At 43.3% G+C, this 17,921-nt stretch overlaps 1 long non-coding RNA gene and 1 pseudogene across 2 annotated transcripts in view; one reads left to right on the forward strand and one right to left on the reverse strand.

The window, feature by feature from the left end:
* Positions 1 to 13,594, reverse strand: part of LOC117062108 — a 69,098-nt gene extending 55,504 nt beyond the window's left edge. The window contains exon 1 of the long non-coding RNA XR_004428222.1: positions 13,481 to 13,594. This is a non-coding gene — a long non-coding RNA (uncharacterized LOC117062108). The remainder of the gene's footprint in view (positions 1 to 13,480) is intronic.
* A 102-nt stretch (positions 13,595 to 13,696) lies between these two features.
* Positions 13,697 to 17,653, forward strand: LOC117062105 (annotated as a pseudogene). Its single transcript, XR_004428219.1, has 2 exons — positions 13,697 to 14,852; positions 15,150 to 17,653. The product of XR_004428219.1 is annotated as an FUN14 domain-containing protein 2-like (transcript).
* Positions 17,654 to 17,921: the final 268 nt, after the last annotated feature.

Genomic DNA, 17,921 nt, shown 5'->3' on the forward strand with positions numbered 1-17,921 from the left:
AGATGTACACCAGGAAGACCACATGTTGAGAACTTTTCACTTCACTCCTGTTGAGAGGAGCATTAACATGTATGAACAGTACCCAAGAACAGAAGAGAGAGGACAATTAGTTCTGAGGTCTCTTCATCAGGCTGACAAGCCAGAACTGGGGCAGGAGGAAGGGAGGCAGGGCTAGCAGATAGCCACTGTACTAAAACAGAAGAAAGAAGCAGAAACCTAGGAGTGGTGTCCCTGTTCCCTTGGCTTTAACAGACACAGCAGAGTCTCAGACCTGGTGATCGCTGCCTGCTCTCTTGCCTTTCCATTGGTGTACCTTCCTGGATATCAGCATAAAAACCCATCTACATACCTCCATGGAGCTCCAGGAAAGGACACTAGGAAACTATTTGCAAGAGTGCTACCAGGTCAGTGGGGACTCAGGTTGAAGGTCTGGCTCTAGGACATTGGGATTATGGCTTTTGGACAAAGAGGAAAGTGATGGCTGCCTAACTCACACAAAGGATCCCACTAAAGAGAGCATCCAGAAAGGCAGACAGGACGCTGCAATAGGAAAGAACTGAACTGTGCAGGACCCAAAATCGGCCCCTGATACGAGGGTAGTTCTGGGTGGTGACACAGGCCATAGACAAGCTCCCTTGAAAATTTATTTGAAGTATTTTAAGAGAAATACAATCCCTGAGATCTGTCATTAGATATCAGCTCAAGTCATGTTGCTAAAAGCTCTGCGATCCCCTGTAGGGCTTCTCTCCAGGTGAAGGAGCAATGGGGTCCTGGGGTGTGAACAGAGTCCTCTGCTGAAAGAATATACTCACAATGATTTTAAAAAATTTGGAAAGACCGTTACCCTTTACACAGTTCCCTTTTACCCGAAGCTATCAGCCCCCTTTGAAAGCCTCCCACCTTCTGTAGATCATTGCCTCAAAGATCTCCCCAGGCTCTTTTCCTGCCTGATCTCTTCAGTCAGCAAGCTCTAGGCTTTGCTTCCTACCCTATCTCTGAACTTTCCACCTCACTAGACACTGTGCCTGGGATGCTTCCTGCCATTCCCTTTTGCTGTACAACACACAGCTGCCACCTAGCCACAAGTCAGGCTGAACCCCAGGCCTCCTATAAACCCAGCACAGCCTTTCAGACAAGATCAGAGGAACAGGGACAGGAAACTATAGGAGCCACTGAGAAGCACGACCACTGAACAAGTGAGTGAGCCACCAGAAACCCAAGATAGACGTAAAGAATCCTGGGAATCAAACTGTGCAAGTTATCAGAGTCAAAAACTGCAGTCATCATCAGTGGCAGCCAAGGGTATCCCAAAAATAGGTAAAGCCAGGGAAAACAAGCATAGCATAGAGAAGCACAGAGTACTCATTAAGCTAGGTCCTCAGCTCCCTGAACACACAGTCCCAACCCTTAGAATGGAGTTATCCACATTCAGTTAAGTCTTAAACATAATTCTGATACTTAAGTATCTGTTTGGTTAAGCCAATTCAGTAATTAAAGTAAATTAATCCTTAGACTTATGGATTCCAAGTAGTTACAAGCTTGACTGGTTTTATTTCCAATTGTTTATGAGATGCCAGACATGTGCACGGACAACGGCAATTAAGGAGGGCACCTATCAATCAGAATAGTCACCATGGACCTATCAAAACATGTGCCGGCTGGTTCACTGTTCCAGTATATTCCGTCAGCTAAACACCACTCTAAGTATGGGACTCTAAAGAGATGCATCTCTTGCATGATGATTATACATTATGAGTTATCACAACTACTTATAACAGATGCATTATATGCCAGGAATTAATAATAATTCAATAATTCTCCTTTGCCATTAATAATTACCATAATTATTATAATAGCTATGAATTAGTAGATCTTTTATACGTGAAATGGCAATGGATTAGTGCATTTTAAGGGTCTTTTCTTAAAGGACCAATAGGGAAAACATTTGGAACATAAAACCGAGGGCGAATATTTGAGAGAGTAGGGATCTGTGTGCCATATGGGAAAACATGTTACTGACTTTAAATATAGGAACTAGCTGTGATCATTTTCATATTCTGATAAAATTCAAAGAAGCAGGAAAGTTTGCTCTTTCGTTTAATAAGACACCTTGGTGGGCATTTTGCTTGTGAAAGTGGGGGCTGTCTTGTGCTGGACTGAGTGGCTAAGACAGAGGGAAGACAAACGACTCTGAGTAATAAAGGAGTACTATTTGAGTTTTTGTTTGAACAACATGACAGGCAAGGGTGGAGGCTTTGAGTACCATAATGAAGAAGGTAGAGAAATGGATCTATGAAAAGAAAGTTTTAACTCACCAACCCACTAGCAGGCTGGGGCCTCAAGAGAGATATGATCAAAGAGAGATTCCTTTCAGTGGTGACCAGTTGATTTGGGGAAGAGTTTCAAGATATTTCTGATCTGTGCTATAATTCTTCTCAGTAGCCCCAAGATTTCAGTCTGAGACTCTTGGTGTTACAATGGTGGTGTTAAGGAGAAGCACAGGATGGGCAGTGTGTGATGTATGGGGTGGAGACATGACCTTCCCCACACACTGCCCCGCAAATACACTCTGTCACTGGGAACAGTGTCGGGATAGTAGCGTCTTATTGACGGAGGACTGTAGCTCCTAAAAGTCAGGTTATCGGTGGACAAGAGCTCAGACTTAAGATGGACCTGGGACTGATAGTGGAGAAGCAGGCTAAATATGGATCAATTCAAGAGCTGTATTTGTCAGGCTTCTCCAGAGAAACAAAGCCAGTAGGACAGATATAGATAGAGATACAGAGATATAGATAGAGAGATATAGATAGAGATACAGAGATATAGATAGAGATACAGAGATATAGATAGAGATACAGAGATATAGAGATACAGAGATATAGGTAGAGATACAGAGATATAGATAGAGATAGAGATACAGAGATATAGATACAGATATAGATAGAGATACAGAGATATAGATACAGATATAGATAGAGATACAGAGATATAGATAGAGATACAGAGATATAGATATAGATACAGAGATAGATAGAGATAGAGATACAGAGATATAGATATAGATACAGATACAGAGATATATAGATACAGAGATGTAGATATAGATATAGATACAGAGATATAGATAGAGATAGAGATACAGAGATATAGATATAGATAGAGATACAGAGATATAGATAGAGATACAGAGATAGAGATAGAGATAGAGATACAGAGATATAGATATAGATAGAGATACAGATATAGATATAGATACAGAGATATAGATATAGACACAGAGATATAGATAGAGATACAGAGATATAGATAGAGATACAGAGATATAGATAGAGATACAGAGATAGATATAGATATAGATATAGATAGAGATATAGATATAGATACAGATATAGATATAGAGATAGAGATAGAGATATAGAGATATAGATATAGGTACAGAGATATAGATATAGATATAGATACAGAGATATAGATATAGATAGAGATACAGAGATATAGATAGAGATAGAGATACAGAGATAGAGATATAGATAGAGATAGAGATACAGAGATAGCTATAGATATACATCGAGATAAAGAGAGAGAGATTCATTATAGAAATTGACTCATGTGATTATGGAGTTTGAGAAGTTCCACCATCTGCCATCTTCAAGCTGGAGAACCAAAAAAGCCAGCAGGGTAAGTCCTGAGCTGAGTCTGAAGGCATGAGAAGCAGGAGCACTGATGTCCAAGGGCAGGAGAAGATAGATGTCCCAGCTCAAACAAAGAGTGGGCAAATTTGCCCTTCCTTTGTCTTTCTGTTCTATTCAGGCCCTCAACAGATAGGATGACGCCGTCTCATGTCAGTGATCTTCTTTCCTCAGTCCATCAATGCAAATGCGAATCTTTTCTGGAAGTACCCTCATAGGCATACCCAGAAATAATATTTACCAGTCATCTGGGCATCCCTTAGCCCAGTCAGGTTGACCCATAAAATGAACCATGACAGACGTGGATATGAGAAGGTCCACTCTTCCTGAAGTACACTCAGAGATGGCGAATGGATTGGGAGTAGGTCGATGCTGCTGTGATGTGGACTGGGACCAGGCACTGAGAGGGCATATGGGTATATGTCCATATGAGAGAGAGACTGAGAGCCCAGAGTGCCTTTGCGGTATAAGGTGGCCAAACACAAATTAAAAGTGAAATCTGACAAATGGAGGATTTCAAGTGCTTATCAAAAGACATTCTTTCACTGAGAGGCTTTTACAGAATTCAATCATACCTAAAAATGGAAGCAAAGCAAGCACTGAAAAAAAAAAAAAAAAAGTCCTGTGTCCACATGATAAGATATCAGGGCTTTCCAGGAAGACTAGAAAGCCCAGGCCCATAGAATACTAATGTGGAAAGCAGCTATCAAAATGGCTGACAAAATCCTGGTAAGTGGCACATACCAGCTGAACGCATATAAGAAAGGTATGTAACAGCTTTGGACTTAAAAAAAAGTAGAGACATGAAATTAAATGAAACGCTGCTGGAGCATAATGTCATAACTGCAACCAAAGCTGCCTCAACTTCTCTGTCACCTGCAAGACTACTTCCTGGAGGTCTGTTCTGTAACCAACCAAAAGTAAATAAAAAAACTAGGACTGAACCTGTATATACAAGAGAAGACAGAGTCTTTGTGTCTGTGTGTGGGTGTGCATGCACAAAAATAAAATGTAGAAGCACGTAAATATATTTGCAAGTCAGAATGTTGTTCCTGTTGGTTTTTCTGTAAATTTTTCTCCTTTATTCATTCACTCAATTAACATGTATTGAACACTCAGTAGGTGCCCGCCACTCTCCTGGGCAGCTTCTCATAGTCACAGTTATTTCTCAGAACTCTGCAAGGGGTACAAACCCTCTTTTTTCCAGACAGAAAAACCAAAGCTCAGTGAGATTAAGTGACTACCTACTGTTGCAGCTACTAAGCGGCTGAGGATTTAGAGCCAGGTCTCCTGATACAGGGGACGCCAACTTACATGCAAAGGACTTTGGGCTGCAGCCTGCAGGGCAACAATACTCAGCTTCTTTCAAATGATTCCAAATTCAAAACCCTTTCCACAGAACCAGAGCTGCCTAAGTACAAAAATTATATACTATGTTTAAGAGCTCATTTAAGAAACATTTGTGAAATGCCATCTATGTGGCAGGCATACATTTTAACGTCAAGTTCTTATTCTCAAGTTGCTCATAGAGAAAAACATAAGAAAAAATTAAAAATAAAATAATAAAAATGAGCATGGTGTACTAGGCTGAATAACAGAAGTGCTAGAGACAGTATTGACCAAAGTTGACACGATAACTTTAGCTCAGGGGTCAAGAGGGAAAATTACTCATTGAAAACAGTTACAGAAAAGGTGACAATTAAGTTCAGTCTTGATCGAAACATAGGAATTTCCAAAGAGGACCCCAGAAAATATTCTAGGGAGAGGAAAAGCCTTGGTAAAGGCAGAGATGCGTGAAAGCTCTGGGTTGGGAGAATTGCAAGGAGTATTGCTAGGGTGAGATGTGGTGTGAGGAGTGAGATGTGGTGTGAGGGGTGTGACGGGGAATGAGGCCGGTGGAGCAGCTGGGGCTTATGTAAGTGAGGAATCTGAGACACGTATTGAGACACTTTGGATCACTTGGAGCTTGTTTTCGGGTGGATCTGAAGGCTGGAAGTAGGTGATTTCTTCCCACATAGGGGTTCACAAACCTCCTGGTAAAAAATGCTTAAACCCTGTCCCCTGTTGGGGTTTGGACATGTGCAAACATGATTGATATGACCTCAAAAGACAACAGATGGAATAAAGACACTAATAAAGAAGTTTCCATGAAGGAATGAGGAGGCTGGCTGAGTCAAACAGCGCAGTCTGAGGACCAGAGTGGAGTGGGAATCTGGACTTGGTGAGGCGGCCTCTTTCAAACTCTGATCTAACCCAGGCCTCCAGATCAGCCGGAGCCGTGTTCATTAATTGAAAGGACTGGACCGTATATTTATGAGAGTGCACAAACTATTCTGGAAGTTTGTTCAAGTGAATAAGATGGAGGAACTGGTGTTCAGGATTAGAGAGACTTGCTTTTCATTGTATCATTTCATACTGCTGGGATTTTTTTGTTTTTAATCACATACCTGAAGTAGTTATTCTAAAAACTCAAAAAAAAATTTATACTTAAAAGAAAAAGTTGTATCACTTACTAAAAATATTTAAGGCCCAAACAACACCAGTATTGAACAATTTCTGAATAAAACAGAAGAAACACCTTTCTCAGTGCACAAGGGCCTTTCTAGGTGTTGAATGGTTTCCTGCACTAGGTTGATTAAAATCTCAGCAGTGGAGCAGATATTTCAGCTCCCCTAGTGAAGACTGTGTCAAGAACAGGGTTCAACTCAGAGCAGTGCTTCTGAAGCCCATCAGAGACAGAGAGAAAGAGAGAGTGTGTCTTATAGTTATTTCCAGCAGGAAGCACAAGAGTTTTCTGCTGTAAAACTTTTGCATTTAGTCTACCTTGCTGGAGGATTCTAAGCAAGTGTCTCCAGAAAGGATCACTTTCCGTTTTAGTCTGAACAAGGAAAGGGGTATTTAGCATGTGCTGTGGGTGTGAGGAGGAACAATAAATGCTGCATGGTGGTAGGAAGCAGAGAACATCATCAGGGGCCCTCCGGGTCTGCAGGCTGCTAGGCAACATCAAGGGGAAAATAGTTCCAGCTGAGAGCAGTATATCCTGGAGTCTGTCAGATCTGTGGGACTATAGGTCCTGCCTTAGGAAGCAACAGTAGTAAATAATAATCGAGAGTGATTTGCATGCACTTGGAAGCCCTGCTGGAGGCTCTCAGAAATGAATAGGGGAAAGTCTGGTTTGGGGGTGAGCGTTATAGAGCATACAATAAAGCCAGTCGGGACTCAAATAGTCACACAAATATTAACAAAACTGCACCAGCCTCAAGAAAAAAACTATGGCTTTGCTCCTTAGGACAGAGTTTTTCTGCTTTTTTCTTCTTTAAAAAAATGGTAGATAATTCAAGACTGGCACCTTGAATGTACCCTATTTTTTCTTTTTTTCTTTTTTTTTTTCTTTTTTTTTGGGGGGGGGATGGCGTTTTGCTGTTGTTGCTTGGCTGGAGAGCGATGGCGTGATCTCGGCTCACTGCAACCTCCACTTCCTGGGTTAAAGCGATTCTCCTCCCTCAGTCTCCCAAGTAGCTGGGATTACAGGTGCCCACCATCACGCCCAGCTAATTTTTAGAATTTTTAGTAGAGATGGGGTTTCATCATGTTGGCCAGGCTGGTCTCGAACTCCTGACCCCAGGTGATCCACCCACCTCAGTCTCCCAAAGTGCGAATATACCCTATTTTTTAAGTGCTATGAACCATTAATAAGTTTGGCATCTTTTTGGTAATAATTAATTACCCATGGGATCTCAACAACTGATGGGAAGCACCAGGGTACAAAACATCATAGTTAGAAATGACTTTTACCAGTTAGAAATGTGTTCAGCTTGAAACTGGTAATCAGGAATAAACTTGGGGATGTGATACGGTTTGGATATTTGAGTCTCATGTTGAAATGTGATCCCCAATGTTGGAGGTGGGACCTCGTGGGAGATGTTGGGTCATGGAGGCAAATCTTGATGACTTAGTGCCATCCTCATAGTAACGAGTGAGTTCTGGCTCTGGTAGTTCATGCAAGAGCTGATTGTTTAAGAGTGTGACACCTCCCTCCCTTCTCCTTACCTCTCTATCTCTCTATCTCTTTCTCTCTCTCTCACTCTGTCTCTCACCATGTGACATGCCTGCTCCCCTTCTGCCTTCAGCCATGAGTAAAAGTTCCCTGAGGCCCTCAACAGAAGCAGATGCCAACATCACACTTCTTGAACGGTCTGCAAAATCATGAGCCAAAATAAACCTCCTTTCTTTATAAATTACTCAGCTTCCAGTATTCCTTTACAGTGACGCAAAACAGACTAACACAGGGTGTCTGTGGAAAATTCTCAAAATGCTATCAGGGGATGTCTGGATTCTGCGAATTCTGCCTCCTAAATATTTTACCTTCTATCTGTCCCTTCTCTTCTCAACCTCCAAGGCCGGCACCATTACTGCCAGCTCCATGTGACAAAAACAACCTCTCTGGAAGCTACACATATAAGATTTATAGTTCTTACATAAAAATAAGTCCAGCACTGGCTTTATGACTCACAGTAACCATGGGGATCCAGGCTCTTTCCATTCTGATTTTGTGCTGTATGACAGACTGGTTGCAAAGATGCCCATTACCATGGCTTCCATCCTGGAACACAGGTCCATTAATCTGAGTTGGTCATGTGACTTGTTTTGACCAAGAGAATATGGCAGAGTTTCTTTGTGTGATTTCTGAACCATATCCTCAAGAAGTCTTGCAACATCTGCCCTCACTTTTCTGCCCTGAAACAATCATGTAAGGATGTCCTAGTCTCCTAGCGAAGGAGAAACCAGATGGAAAACAAGGCACCATACATATGATTGAAGCCATCCAGGACCAGCCACATAGATGACCCTATGGCAAGACTTGCAGAAGAACCACTCAGCTTAGCCCAATTCAGAAGGCAGAGTTGTGAGGAAATAAACGGTAGTTGCTTCGAGCCACTAAGCTTTTGATGATTTATTGCACTGCAATAAACAAATGAAATACCATCCTTTGTGTTTTTCTTCTATTCTCACGACCAGCAAGACAGCTGCCACATCAAAATCATATCCCAGGGAAAAGAAAGAAGGATAAAGGGCAAAAAGTTAATGCCAGTCAAGTCTATCCTCTTTAAAGCACTTCCTATCAGCTGCACCCAGTAATTTCTGCATATAACTTGTTGGTGAGTATTGGGCCACATGCTATAAAGGAGTCTGAGGAAGTGAACGGGGCACACTACCACCTGAAAAAAGTTGGGAGGTGGATATTCAGTCTAGCAATGAGTACCAGATCAGATCACTGCTATTGGCAAAAAGAGAATCCCCTGAAGGGCTTGTGCATGGAAATAATGCGATCAGAGCTGCATTTCAGAAGGGTATCTCTAGGAGATGAATGAAGGAGAGATCAGAGGGGGCCAGATCAGAGACAGAGAGATCAGTTAGGAGGTTGACATATTAGTCTTAGCAAAAGATGAAGATCTAACTAAGGCTGTAACAATGGGAATGGAGAGAAGAGGATGTTTGAGGGGGAGCTTCAAACTTGTTTGATGTGAGGAGTAAGGAAGTTTCTACCTGGCTGGGGTGAGTCAGTGAATGGTAGAGCTAAAATGGTCAAGATTAATAATACGAAAGGAGAATCCTGTCTGGAAGAAAGACAAGGAGTTCAGTGTATTACAAACACAGAGTTGATTCTTGTTATTTACAGTAACTATATTCTATAGTCACTGCGAATGCTGCATTGTGAATACTGAACCATTGCTCCTGAAGGAAATACAGGGGTAGGTTCTGAGAAGCCTCTAGTCAAAATATTTTCCATCAGTTCATCAATACATAACATTGTGTTATGTGTGTTTTTGTTTAAAGGCATCTTGTTTAATATAGACTGTTGATTCATTAACATTAAATTCACAGCCAGCCTCACTGTAGCTCATGCCTGAATGAAGCTTATCTAACATATGTATTTTCTCCATAAGGCACATCACAGCATCCTAGTGCTTAGAAACACTAGACAGCACTTCAGCACTATGATTGGGGGCCATATTAAACAGTGAAATAACCAAGGAAAAGCATAAAAATGCAAAAAAAAAAAAAAAATGTGGCACTCAATGGACCGCAAAAAGAGCACTTACTTACAGTGTGAGAGCTGAAACGCAAAGTCAGAGCATTACTTTGTTCAGCCTCAGCTGGGAATGTGCTATCAGGTGACTCAAGTTTTTCTCACTCTATGCATGGCCACAAATGACCACAAAAGCATCTTACATATTGATTTGGGGATTACAAATAAATTTTACCTAGTAGGCACATTCCAATTGCAAAATTTGCAAATAATGAGGACTGAGTATTTAACTTGAGCTGCCCACAGGGTCTCCAAAAAGCAATCGAATATACCAGTCTGGAGGCAGGAGATGTAAGTCAGATGGGTAACACCTCTGCCCAAAGCCCAGCAATGCTTCCCTGTCACCATGAGCAACAGCCAAAGTCCTTGTCACAGCTCATAGGACCCTAACATGATCTACTCACCCCACATTTCCATTTGATCTTATTTCCTACTTTTCCTCCCCAGAATTACTCTGCTCTAACCACACGCTTGTCATGTCCTTGAACATGTCAAGAATACAACTCAAGGAATTTGCACTGTAGTTCCCTCCACGTGGATGTTCTCCCCACAGGGAACTGCACGGTTTACCCCCTTGGCTCCTTCAGAGTACTCAACTGCCATCTTCTCGATGAGGTCTACCCAGACCGCCCTATCTACACTTGCAATATCCCCCTGCCCGAGATGTACACAGTCCTTCCAATACTGTCCATCCTGCTTTGCATTACCGTTTTTCTTATAATGTACTACATAATTTTCTTATTTTGATTATTGCATATTGTCTTCCCCCATTTCCACCCAGCTACCAGACTGCAAGCCCTATGAAAGCAGCAATCTTAGTATGATCTGTTCAGTGTTATATCCCCAGAACCTAGAATAGTGGTGGGCACATTCCAGGTTCTCAGAAATACTTGTTAAATGAATGAATAAATGAATGGAGGAATTATGAATTGGGCATATAGACCACATTTAATCTATACATAAATACAGGCAAGACCACTCACAGTGAGTAAACTAAGACTCACTGTGTTTACTCAGGTGGTTGAGGACAGAATCCCCGGGAATGCCATGCGAAAAATGAAGCCGGGACAATGAGCCAAGAAAGGAAGCAGCATGGAGAAAGGGACCAAGTGTGAGGTTCAAAGCCAAAGGAATGGGGATTTTCAAAGAGGGAGACTTGAACAGTGTAAAATATCACAAACAGGCCAAGCACAATGGCTCAAGCCTGTAATCCCAGCACTTTGGGAGGCCGAGGTAGGTGAATCACCTGAGGGCAAGAGCTCAAGACCAGCCTGGCCAACATGGCGAAACCCCATCTCTACTAAAAATACAAAATGAGCTGGGCATGGTGGTGCATACCTGGAGTCCCAGCTACTTGAGAGGCTGAGGCAGGAGAATCGCTTGAACCCAGGAGGCAGAGGTTGCAGTGAGCCAAGATCGCACCATTGCACTCCACTCTGGGCAACAAGACCGAAACTCCACCTCAAAAAAAAAAAAAAAAGAAAAGAAAAAATCACAAACAAGTAATTGAGTTGAGAAAGGAAATCTGTTATACATTTATGTGAAAAACAAATTGCTACACATCTTCTACGTGCCAGGCATTGCAGGCACCGGGACAAGCAATGCAAAGATCAGGACTCTAATGATAACGTCAATGCTCCACCCAGGACCCCGGGGTTAACTTTCTGCCATTTTTGCACACCACCCACCTTCAGTATACCTCAGCAGTAAGGACACCCCTCCAGCTACTCAGAAGCTTGTCCATACACACTCACACATAGAAGAGCTGGAATCCCAGGAATTTACTTCCCCCAGGGCAGCCCTTGACCAGTAACCATAGGTATTGGGATACTACAGTCCATCTCCCTGGCCTTCCATGGGCAATTCCAAGGTGTAACTTATATTCCAAAGCTTCCCTTCAGGGTCAGGCTGTAGCTACTGCCCCCAGGATGTTGCCTGAGGACGCCCTCTTGCTGGGTTTCCTCCCTTCCATTGTCCTGCACCTCTACTCCTTACCAGGCTCCACGGGAGCCCTTCCTTAATATATCGCTTATGCATGAATCCTAATGTTAGTCCCTGCCTCTGAGGCCTTCAGGTGTCCAGTCTCTAGAAAGGGAGATGGTCAAGAGAAGAGAAAAACACAGTGGGAAAGAATGTGAAAAACACATGGTGCTAGAAGGGAACATGGGAAGGACCCAAGATCAAGACTTCCAGGACTCGAGAGGGCTTCCAGGAGACAAGGGAGGCTGTGCTGAGGCAGGACAGATGAATAGGAATCAGTCCAGCAAAGGCAGAGGGCATTTGTGACAGAGAAGGCAATCAGCGTAAAGATCCTGAGAAGAGCAACAGCCGAGCTTAGGGAAATTGCAAACAGATCAGTATGGCTGGAGGGCAGGACACCAGAAGGGCTGGGCAGGCCATAAGACCACAGGTGGGCACTGGCCCCTTCAAATGGCTTAGTAAGCCAGGCTGGGGGATTTGGAGCATCCTGACAGCCTTGAAGTGCCTTTGAGCATCCCTTTGGAAGCAGTAAAAAGAACGGATTAATGCGGGGCAACATAGGAGACAAGAGGACCCATTAGAAAGCTGTTGAAGTAATTCAGTCATGAGACAACAGTGGCCTGAAATAAAGTAGCAGAAGTGGGGCCAGAGAGAGGAAAAGGATTATAACTGAGAGATCAATTGTGATATCAGGAGGGCAAGGCCAGTGAACTGGGCAAGGCAGAAGGCAGACAGAGTAGGTGGGCAAGTTATGTGCAGTAAAGAGGTGGAGATGATGAATAGAGACTATTTTTGAGCAGCTTAACCATAGGAAGAGGGAAATAATTCAGTGTCAAAAAAGGGTTTTGCAGGGGCTGAAGGGGACAGGCTTTAAGATGAAAGAGAACTGGAACTCATTTATAGAGTTACAAGGAAAGTGAGATCCACCCTTCAAAGTTTCTGCCCATTCTCTCTCTGCCTTTCTCCCTTTTACTTTCCTTTTTACTTAGATGAAGACTTGTTGTTATGTTATCCTTAAGATGGGCACAATAAATTCCAGCAGCAAGAAGATACCAGGACATAAAAACTATTTACTTCAGAAGTTCAGACTTAATTCCTGTTCATATATTGCATTGGATAAAATTTGCTTTTTCCAGTCCAGCCCTGGTAAAAAGGCCACAATGGCACAAGCAATCCTGTTACAGCTGCAGAACAGAAGGTGGGAGGAAAAATTCAATTAGAACCATGCCTTCCTCAGCCTGATAATGGGTTTGATATTTGCAGAGGGTTCCCAGGCAACAACCCCTGCCATTCCAGACCCTACAAATTGGGAACGGCTTTTTGTTGCAGGCTGAGAAAGCACCACACAAAAGGTCCCAGGCAGCACAGCTTTTTCATGTTTGAAGGGCCGACAGCCCAGCCCCATCTGCCTCCTAAAGCATATTCTCCTCTTTTCTTTACCTTCCCACAGATGACACTTCGGACAGCTCTTTTCAGGTAAATCCAAGAGAAAAAGTAAATGCTAGGCCTGGTGAAGTAATTTCTCACTCAGGTTTTTCAAAATCCAGAGAGGCTACAGGTTTCCCCAAATATACTACAAAAATCTTTGACTGAGTCTCAAACGGGGGGACTGTTGACAGTGTGAAGGGAAGTGTTTTCCAAGATAATTCACCTGGACATTTGCCTAGGAGTTTTGCAATTTACAAAATAGTTCACACACATAATTTTATTGGATACTCACAATAATACTGTATTTTTCTTATTCTATAGATGAGAAAACAGAGACTCAGGTCTTATCCTTGGACATGTGGTCCATTCTTTGCTCTTTCCACCATTCCACACTGCTTTAAAAAAAAAAAAAAAAAACAGGATGGCATCTGTTGGGCGGGGCTGCAGGGCTTGTGACGCCGCCCCGCTGAACTTTGTGACGCAGCCACTTGCAGAGACAGGAAGCGGTCGCAGCGCGCCAGGCCCGCCCTCTTCCGCGGCCACCGTGGGAATGGAAACATCTGCCCCACGTGCAGGAAGCCAGGTGGAAACATCTACTCCACGTGCAGGAAGCCAGGTGGTGGTCACAACAGCGTGCCACTCCGCCGCATACCGCGCAGATCCCCTGCGTGTGTCCTCGTGAGACTAGCTCACCAAAATGGCCGTGTCCAGTGAAGGAAACTTTGAGGGAGATATTGAGTCAGTGGACCTTGCAGAATTTGCTAAGCAGCAGCCATGGTGGCGTAAGCTGTTTGGGCCAGAATGTGGACTTTCAGCCGAAAAGTATAGCGTGGCAACCCAGCTGTTCATTGGAGGTGTCACTGGATGGTGCACGGGTTTCATATTCCAGAAGGTTGGAAAGTTGGCTGCAACAGCTGTGGGAGGTGGTTTTTTCTCCTTCAACTTGCAAACCATTCTGGGTACATCAAAGTTGATTGGCAACGGGTGGAGAAGGACATGAAGAAAGCCAAAGAGCAGCTGAAGATCCGTAAGAGCAACCAGATACCTACCGAGGTCAGGAGCAAAGCTGAGGAGGTGGTGTCATTTGTGAAGAAGAATCTTCTAGTGACTGGGGGATTTTTCGGGGGCTTTCTGCTTGGCATGGCATCCTGAGGAAGATAACCTCATTTTCATTGTTCCTGGTTTTTTCCAGCCAGCAGCCTCTATACTCCATCATAGGACACTGAGTCTCTCCTCCTCTTCTCCCATGCCTTCCTCCCTGCTGTGGCAAATCCAAGTGGCTTCTATAAGCATCTGTTGGTACAAGTTAATGTGGCACCATAAGCTTGATGGTGGCAGAAGAGACAATAGTCCTTAGCTCTCCTTCCAGTACACCCCCTACTTGGTCAGTCTGTAGGTCAGCAAGAAGGTTCTTCTACCTCCATGCGAGACACTTAGGAGAACACATTGCAAGATGGCTGACTATGGAGGATGAGTGGATCCTGAAAGGTTGTCCGGAACTGTTGATTTGGAAAAGAAATAAGCACATGGATTACCTTATTGTGTGCTACATGGAAAGGAACTGAATACAATTGCCTTTAAGCATTAAAAAAAAAAAAAAAGATGAAAAATTGGGGTGTCACACTTGCAAAATGGATGGACAAATGTGGTCAGGGCAGATCAAGGTAAGGGATGATCTGAAGCAAAACTGTGAAGGATAACCTTTGGTGACCCTTACATATTTTTTACCCTTACCCCAGGTGCCCCCTGTTTCCCAACCCCTCATGCCCAGGGCCCTCATTCTCTACCCTTTTGCTAAACAAGGCAACTCTTCTCTGTTGCCCACATGAGCAGAACCTCATACTTTGGCTTCCCTGACTGCTTCTACCCCTTCAAAACATACCTATCCCTACTTGTGTTCTTCTCCCTCAATTTCTGTCTGGGCAACTGATCGACTTTAACCTGATCATTTGACTTCCTAGGAAGTACCTTCCACTCTGAGAGTCATGATGCTCTGCATGTGTGCTAAGGCATCAAATGAAGATTGAAAGTCACTCCTGTGTTACCCCTCCCTGGCAACACTGCTACTTTGACAAGGGTTCTGTTGACTCAGCTGAATTCCACAGTGTTGTGAGAGTTTCAGGCACTGCTGCCGTGAATAGGTATAGATATTACTGGGTAGGGACTCCCTCAATTGGAGCACCACAGTCTATCCATCAAAAATTTCTCAACCATGGCCCTGGGATTGATTGACCAAAGCCCATTAGAGGACTGCAGGGATCTGCCAGAAGGTGGGACATGAGATATGAATACATTCCTTAAGGTTCTGTGGCCCTGAGAACTCAGCCACAGAAGATGATCTGTGCAGGAGGTTTTGAGCCTATCCAGGGTACCAGAGAGGCCAGGAGTACCTCCTCCAGCCAAGACTGACCACAGTCCAGAGAACAAAACCCAGATAACAGAATCTGTCTCTGACACTAGACTCTTCTTTCTTGCATTCTGAGAAATATAAGAACTACTCTTGGAAACAGTAGAGACCAAGAAACACAGGGATGGAAGCTGACTGGTTTCAGGGTTCAAAGGTCTGTGTTCCATCCCAGTTTGGCCAGTTATCAGTGGGAGGGGCCATGAACAATCCAGAAAACCTCTCTGGGCCTCTGGTTCCTCATCTGAAAAATTAAGGATAGTGAAACTTGCCTTGCCTACTCACAAGTCTGTCCTGAGCTCAAGAAACTCTAGCAGCTTTTCTATCACTTAACAGATGAAAAACCTGTGGCCTAGGAAATTAAATGACCCACTTACCTATTGTCTTAGTTTAAGTGTCCCTAGACCTTGAAACAAGCAATCAAATACAGGTAGTGTATTTAAGACGGGCAAGAAAAACTGTCAGAAGAGTGGAAAAGTGAGCCCAGGAAGAGAAGGTAGCCAGTAAAATGATTTATCAGTCTTGCTACCTCTGGGGACAACTGAAAGTTAATTCCCTGAGGAAATTCTGGAAATGGAGTACAATGCAGGCCTTGAAGTTATCCTGCCCATGGAATGAGGGAGCTGGGGTGTTTGCATGCCAGTCCTGCAGAGTCCTTGGTTGAGGCTGCTGGGGCAGGATGTGAGCAGAGTGGACTTCATGGCTCTTTAAAAAAATAAAAAGAAAGAAAAGAAAAAGCCTGCAGACAAAAGGAAGCAGAGGCTGGCTAGTGGAGGTTGGTTAGAATGCATGGAAATGGCAAGGCCCATTGGGTACGTGTGTGTCATTGCGATGGCTTCAACAGCTAACAGTCAACAAGGCTAAGATCTCAACTTCGGTTCCCTGACATCCCATTAGGGTCTTTCCCACTATCACAACTCCCTCTGACATTATGGCTCAGTTCTCCTGACTGTCCTCCTCATGAGGTTTCTGCCAATGCCCAGACTGCTTCCTGCCAATGTTGTTCTTCTCATATGTGGTAACACCATTGGGTCAGAGCTGGGAGAGGGCATCCCTTGGCCAAACTATCCTCTCCGGGCTCTGGCACTCAGCCCAGAATGCTCAGCATTGCAAGCCTAGAACAAGTTCCTTAACATGAGAATTCACAGATTTGGGTGTCTGTTTCCAGACCTAGGATATCTGTCAACAGAATACCAATCCAAGAAGACATTTTGACAGGAGAGGTAATAGTGACCCCAGAAAAAATGCAAGTGAGAGGGAAGTCCTTGAGTCCAAGTGACAAGATCATCAGGGCAAGAGAGGGTACAGGGGATTCAGTACCTTGTTCAGATACTAAATCTGCAAACAGTGAGCATCCCTGTTGTTTACAGAAGCACATGTCCTGGATGCGACCCAAAAGCCTACAGCAAGCCAGATATGAGCTGTGCATACATTGCCAGGAGCATGTGAGTGGCCCAATGCCCCAGGGACAAGGTTGCATTCTTAGCTGGGGAAAAACAGATACTGGACTATCTCCACCAAGACCTCACCAAAGTAATCAGTGGAGTGCTAAACACCTATCTGACCATAAAGTCCAAAGTCTAGGTGAAGAAACATGGAAATGGTCTTCTCTCTTTGTGTTTTGGTGGTAGAGAGGGCTGAAAGGACAAACAGTAAAATAAATATTTTAAAAGTCACAAAGTATTAAGGAAAATTCTGACCCATTAGATACAATTCATAATTAAAACAGCCTAGCCTCACTGCTTCTGCATGTCTTCAATTGTAAGATACACATTTTTGTCTCATTTTAATATCTCTGAAATTGGAGTGGTCCTTGCAGTAATGGTGGCCCCCAGTCCCTCCTAGCCAGAGAATAGTTAGAGCAAAATTGTCATTGCCCACATGCCCCAACATGCACAGAGATAGTCCCATTTTCTTTACTCATGTACTGAGTTTAGTTATGTAAGATGTCTTCAAACCAGAAAAATGTCAGTAATTGTTGAAGTTAGGTAATGGATTCACAGAGTTTATTATTTTATACTTTCCACTCTTTTATATGTTTAAACATTTCTAAAATAAAAACGAGAAAAGTTCTCCAAAATATACAGTGATTCAGCATTAAAATGAAATGCTTATTGTGTTTTCAGAAAGGGAGAAAAATAGAGCAGTGAGGTGTCAATAAGATATTAGCAAAACAAATGCTTGACATTGAAGGAACGACTGAAATTTCACATTTTCTTAGAAAATAACAAGCAAGCCCTTTCCAGGACCTAAGAAAGAAAGCTGTCTACAAGTGGATGAAGCATGTAATATTTTGTTACTGAGATTGAAGGCAGGAGGAATTGCCTAG

The sequence above is a fragment of the Trachypithecus francoisi genome, unplaced genomic scaffold, assembly GCF_009764315.1.
Source record: "Trachypithecus francoisi isolate TF-2019V2 unplaced genomic scaffold, Tfra_2.0 Lachesis_group17, whole genome shotgun sequence".
NCBI classification, from domain to species: Eukaryota; Metazoa; Chordata; class Mammalia; order Primates; family Cercopithecidae; genus Trachypithecus; species Trachypithecus francoisi.